A 6,768-nucleotide genomic window follows, 5' to 3' on the forward strand; every position below is an offset into this window, starting at 1 on the left:
TAATCTCCTGCATCTTCAGCCTGGACTCCACTGATGGTCAGAGTGAAGTCACTCCCAGATCCACTGCCACTGAATCTAGATGGAGTCCCAGACTGAAGGGTTTTAGCCCAGTATATTAGGAGTTTAGGAGCTCCTCCAGGTTTCTGTTGATACCAGTGCAAATAGTGTCCATTGCTGTTACTGTATACAGCACTGCTGGTCTTACAGCTGAGACTGACTGAGTGACCCACTGAAACAGCTTTCACTGCAGGAGTCTGAGTCACTGTGACCTGGCCTCTGGACTCTGAAACAGAGATGCAATGTATATTTATAATTTAATTGTTCATTCATTTGTCCAGTATAAAATAATTCCTTTATATTGTCAGGGTAATTTTCTGTAAATTATATTACCTTGGAGACAGAGGGCAAGTGTCCAGATGAAGATGGTGATAAAAGTCATGGTTGTTGTGTGTTCTGTTGTCATGAAGGACAGCTCTCAGTCATGAAGTGTTAAACTCACAGGGCTATAAACACTACCAGAGCACTGACACATGTGCTGGCTATGCAAAGCCTCCTCTCTATGCAAATGATGTTCCGAGGGACAACGAACACCATCAATGAATGATGAAAACGGCTATCTCACGTGTTATCTAAAAATAGCGTATGAGTAAGCAGGTGTCTGTGCTTCCAGAATTCTAGTGGCTACTTACAACAGACAATCTGTTGAGCATAAATTAGGATTTGGTCTCAATCTCTCCCCAGTGGTTAGAGCTGGTAACAACATAAACCTCAGTGTTTCAGTGAATCTAGATAGATGTTAAAACACACTGAGAGAAAAATATACCTCAGAAATGATACAGAAGCCAAACAGTCAGGCAATCAAACTCCGCTCAAAGGAATTTCATCTAAATTGGTTCACTTGAAAAAAAGGACTAAAGCACAGAGTTGGCTAAAACACAAATGTACATAAAATACACATATACAGCCTTTTGTTTGGCAAATAATAGTGAAAAAATATAGATGTTTAGAATATCATGTGGTTTTGATCAATTCTCATCAGAGAATTCACTCAAGCCAATCCCTTTAAAATGTTTAGTTAAATTCAGGGAATTGGGCCTTAAATCACGACACATGTGCACTTACAGTGAAATACATGACAAAAAAAACATTCTGTCCATTACACTTAGATTTAAGCACCAATACAAAGGTTAAATACATGTGTGATTTCCAACAAAGATAAGTGGGATGGATGTTGAGTCTCTTCAGCAATATTCAAAATAGCAACACTGCCTCTTTTATAGAATACAGTACATCTCCGAAAACAACGCAGGAGACAGGAGACGCAGGTCATTGCAATTGTTTATACACCTCTTTTCCAGAAGTCATTGTTGAGTCATTGCATCTTTCCTGGAACGCTACAAAAATGTCTTCAGATAAACTCCCTCGTCGTCAGATTGGAATAATTCTCAGGTTCAGTTGCGTCGCTCTTGTCTGGCACTGCTCTGCTTGTTTTCATTAAGTCATGGTCTGCAATCATTAGAGCGATCTCTGTATCAATTTGTTCCAGTTCAGTGTTTCCCCTCAGGTCCTCTTGGATTCTGACACTGCCCCGTATGTCAAGGAGGGCTTCAGTCTCCTCAATGCTCCAGGGGAGAACTAGTTGCCATGGTGATGGACAGCTGCCTGATTCTGGAGAGACTGAAAAAATTGATAGTATAACGTAAAAATAGTATTTACTGTACAGAGATTAGATTGTTTCCCTTACCAGTTCCTTGGACTTGGCCACCTGGGACCTCTCCATGTCTGTGGCCCCATTCGATTCCTCAGCCAGAGAGTCACAGGGAAGATACTTGTTCCCGAATATTTGCACAAACTGATCGTAGAATTTGCACTCCACTTTTTCCGCTCCAATCCTGGGAAAATAGAACATAACATTTGGTTGTTGATTCAATGCTTATTCCTCATATCTGGTTAGTTAATGAGCTTTGCTTGTCTAACATGAGCATAGCAAACCTCTGACCATGAATGCACAACTTTTCCATCAGTATGTGCTTATCTGACATGAGCATAGCAAACCTCTGACCATGAATGCACAACTTTTCCATCAGTATGAAGTCTTCATAATCAATTCAGAATTATAAATAGTGGTTATCAATTTCATAACCATATCTTTTCCCCCATGGCTTACTGTTTGCTCTCGCAGAACTAGAGGAAGTTGGCCTTTAGCTGCTTCACTCTAGACTGGCACTGTTCGGCTGTCCTCAGGTAGCCCTCGTTGGCCATGGCCTGAGAGATCTCAGTGAAAATGTGTCTGTTTTGGTGCAGCCCTTCAGATCCTCCTGGACCTCGTCACTCCCCCAGATACTGAGGAGGACCTGGGTCTCACTGTCGCTCCAGAGGAACTTGGAGCCGTCAGTTAAAGGACGGCTAGCTGAAGACAAAGACACCCAATGAACACATTGTTTACAATGGGAAGGGGGTTAGGTTAGTTGAAATAAGACAACTCCTAGAACATTTGGTCAACCTCAAGTGTAGGCTCCCAGATAGCAGCTTCCTCACTGTCTAACGAATCTTCAGCCAAACTGTCGACGTTGAGCTCCCTTGAGAAATTCTCTTCCATCTGGTCATAGAACTTACATTCCCTTCTGAGGAAATACTGTTAGACATACTGTTTAGAGGGAATTTCAGTTGGACAACAGCGATGTCACGCCCTGGCCATAGAGAGGCTTTATATTCTATATTATGGTTAGGCCAGGATGTGACTAGGATGGGCATTCTATGTTCTTTTTTCTATGTTTTTGTATTTCTTTGTTTTTGGCGAGGTATGGTTCTCAATCAGGGACAGCTGTCTGTCGTTGTCTCTGATTGAGAAACATACTTAGGTAGCTCTTGCCCACATGGGTTTTGTGGGTAGTAGTTTTCTGTTATGTGTCTGCACCAGACAGAACTGTTTCGGTTTCATTCTCTTGTTGTTTGATGCGGGTGTTGCACTGCTCAGCCGTCCTTCTGAACCCCTGGGCCGTCATCCTCCATGAGATGTACTCAAACACATGCCTGTTCTTCAAGCAGCCGCGGAGGGAGAGTATATTAGGTGGCTACTAAGTACATTTTTAGAAGATTTATTATGACTAGGGTAAAAGTCATCACACATTAAACTTCTTATGGCTGCAATCCCGTTAACGGGATCGATATGACAACAGCCAGTGAAAGTGCAGGGCGCCAAATTCAAAACAACAAATCTCATAATTAAAATTCCTCAAACATACATGTATTTTATGCCGTTTTAAAGGCAATCTTGTTGATAATCCCACCACAGTGTTCCGATTTCAAACATACTTTACGGCGAAAGCACCACAAACGATTGTTAGGTCACCACCAACTCACAGAAAAACAGCCATTTTTTCCAGCCAAATAGAGGAGTCACAAAAAGCAGAAATAGAGATAAATAACCATGCAATAATCTGAGACGGTGCTGAGAAAACAAATAAAATTATCTGCCATGTTGGAGTCAACAGAAATCAGAAATAACATTATAAATATTCCCTTACCTTTGATGATCTTCGTCAGAATGCACTCCCAGGAATCCTAGATCCACAATAAATGCTTGATTTGTTCGATAATGTCCAATATTTATGTCCAAGTAGCTACTTTTGTTAGGGCTTATTGAATTCACAGTGGGATATGGATGAAGTTACACTTTCTAGGGCTTCCACTAGATGTCAACCGTCTTTAGAAACTTGAATGAGGCTTCTACTGTTTTGAAAATAACCATGTGAAATACCAACACAAACGAAACAGTCCCGTGTGTCACTAACGGAAAATAATCACCCACGAAACACAATAGAAAACAGGCTACCTAAATATGGTTCTCAATCGGGGACAACGATTGACAGCTGCCTCTGATTGAGAAACATACCAGGCCAAACACAGAAATAGCAAATCATAGAAAAACGAACATAGACAACCCACCCAACTCACGCCCTGACCATACTACAACAAAGACATAACAAAAGAACTAAGGTCAGAACGTGACATTGATTTTCAACACCTGTCAGGTGGATGGATTATCTTGGCAGAGGAAAAATGCTCACCAACAGGTATATAAACAAATCTGTTCACAAAATTTGAGAGAAATATGCCTTTTGTGCATGTTACTGTAATTTAATTATACCAATGTGTTTTCATTAATTGAATTCCCTTAATCTATTTTATGAGAATTTGTAAGATTCTTGTTTGCATAAAATAGACGGAGACCAGTCTTATCAATCATAGGTAACAGAATTTATTCTCGGAGTGCGCTGCCACGTTACCACGAGCAACAGTTTATATACAATAACATGACGTCATTTCATTGCTTCTAGAATGAATCCCCTCCTCCCGACCTAGAATCAAGTGAGGTTAAAAGTTCATTCTAACTCACTAACACACTCACAGGTCACAAAACATAACTTAATTAACTTTTGACCCCTCAACATTATCGATCACCACTTAACTGACAGTTCTAATTTACAGAAAACCTAGGAATGCACTCACTGTCTTATCTAAAACACCCCAGAGCTAGGTTTCGTTGGTTCAACCATAGGTTAACTACCTTATCTGTTTACTTAATCCACAACCCATTTCTTTCTTCCTAGTTGGACTAAAAACCAAGCTCAATGAATAATCTTCAATGAAAGTTATTTTAGGACTAGTCTTCAACCCCATTCTAGTGTTTTGTTGTTGTTGGTGTGTTAAACTGTAGAGCATGAATCTAACATACATTTATCTGATGTATTGTTTTGACAAAAAATATTTTCAGAGTTTATTTTTGCCTTTATCTTTATAGATTGTGTTTTGTTGTTGTTGTTGTTGTTCTCAGTACTGTAGCGAGTTGTTTATCCCTTGTGTATTGCCTCTCCTCTATTTTATTGTAGAGTATATTATATAGGATTATACAGTAGTGCTGTGTGCTAAATTAACCATTTTGAGAGTAAGTTGTGCATGTCCTCTTGACTCAGAGTTTAATTAAATAACTTGTTTTGATTGGGAAAAAAATACAGAAAGTGTTCATTTAATCATGATTCCAGTCTTCACTATCTCATGAATAGGCAGCACATTTCATACTAATTTATATCAATCAGCTTCATTATTTCATTATTGTAGCATATAGCTACTCTCATCATTTCAAACAGAATTAAAAGTGCATCTGATCCAACAAATACTATGCAATCATTTCAACAACTGAATGATCCTGTTATACTATAGCACCAATACCAGTAAGAAAAATGTGATATTTGGTAATAAACCTCTAAGATCTGCTCTCAGAACTCACACTGCTAAAGATTTACTTTCCATAACATATATATTTCAAATGTTTAATTGCTAATATGGTGACAGTGCTGCTTTATTCTGGGACAAGCAGAACAACCCAGCCCTGTCTATGCAAATCTCAGTTTCACTCTGTGTCACGCCTTGATCTGTTTCACCTGTCCTTGTGATTGTCTCCACCCCCTACTACAGGTGTCGCTTATTTGCCCCGGTGTATTTATCCCTGTGTTTCCTGTCTCTCTGTGCCAGTTCGTCTTGTATGTTAAAGACAACCAGAGTGGTTCCCTGTGCTCATTCTTTTTCTATTCTCTTTTTGCTAGTCCTCCCGGTTTTGACCCGTGCCGGTTTCTGGACTTTGTACCTTCCTGCCTGACCATTCTGCCTGCCTTGACCTCGAGCCTGCCTGCCACTCTGTACCTCCTGGACTCTGAACTGGTTTTGACCTTTTGCTTGTCCACAACAATTCTCTTGCCTACCCTTTTGGATTAGAATAAAAAATGACTCAAACCATCTGCCTCCCGTGTCTGCATCTGGGTCTCGTCTTGTGCCCTTATAGTCTGACAGCTATCAGTCTAGCAGTTGAACAGTTTCACTGCCTGAAATACCATAGACTGGGCCAGATGTGAGAGAGTGGACAGGTTTAACCTCTATGGTGGATGCAGGGAGGTAGACATAACATAACAGATATGCCACCATGTAATTAATGACAGCTAAAATGGAAATGATACTTTATGTAGATAGTGTCTCATGTTTGAACCAAGCGTCATGTCTCATTCACAGATCTAACAGTCAGGAACCTGCATATTGAAAATAGTTAATATAATCCTGTAAAATCAAATCCATTTGAATCAGACATTTGGAGACTTGTTTTGGGGGCTTAAGTGATTGTAACGTTGAAGCAATGTTGAGGTCATGACACCTTTTCTTTTACTTCTTATTTTGTATTTGGCAGGTATTGTGTTTTCAAAACCTCATAACTTTTAGATGATCTTTCAGGTCATAACAAATATAATGAGTCGCAACCATGATGATGATGATGATGAGGGAGAACATGTGATTTGAATTACGCTTTCTACCCTTATTCAATGTTTCCTCGCTGCTCAGTGTTCCATGTCACTGTCTCTTCCCCCTCAGCACCTGCAGTAGGTCCCAGCTGTATCAGTACAGTCACTGTACAGTCTGACTGAGGGAGGTTTTTGTACAGCTCTGTATCACTGTGTGAACACATTTTTACTATTGATGTAGTGGTAACTCTGACAGTAGTAATCTCCTGCATCTTCAGCCTGGACTCCACTGATGGTCAGAGTGAAGTCACTCCCAGATCCACTGCCACTGAATCTAGATGGAGTCCCAGACTGAAGGGTTTTAGCCCAGTATATTAGGAGTTTAGGAGCTCCTCCAGGTTTCTGTTGATACCAGTGCAAATAGTGTCCATTGCTGTTACTGTATACAGCACTGCTGGTCTTACAGCTGAGACTGACT

This window comes from Oncorhynchus masou, chromosome 27 (assembly GCF_036934945.1).
Source record: "Oncorhynchus masou masou isolate Uvic2021 chromosome 27, UVic_Omas_1.1, whole genome shotgun sequence".
Lineage (NCBI taxonomy): Eukaryota > Metazoa > Chordata > Actinopteri > Salmoniformes > Salmonidae > Oncorhynchus > Oncorhynchus masou.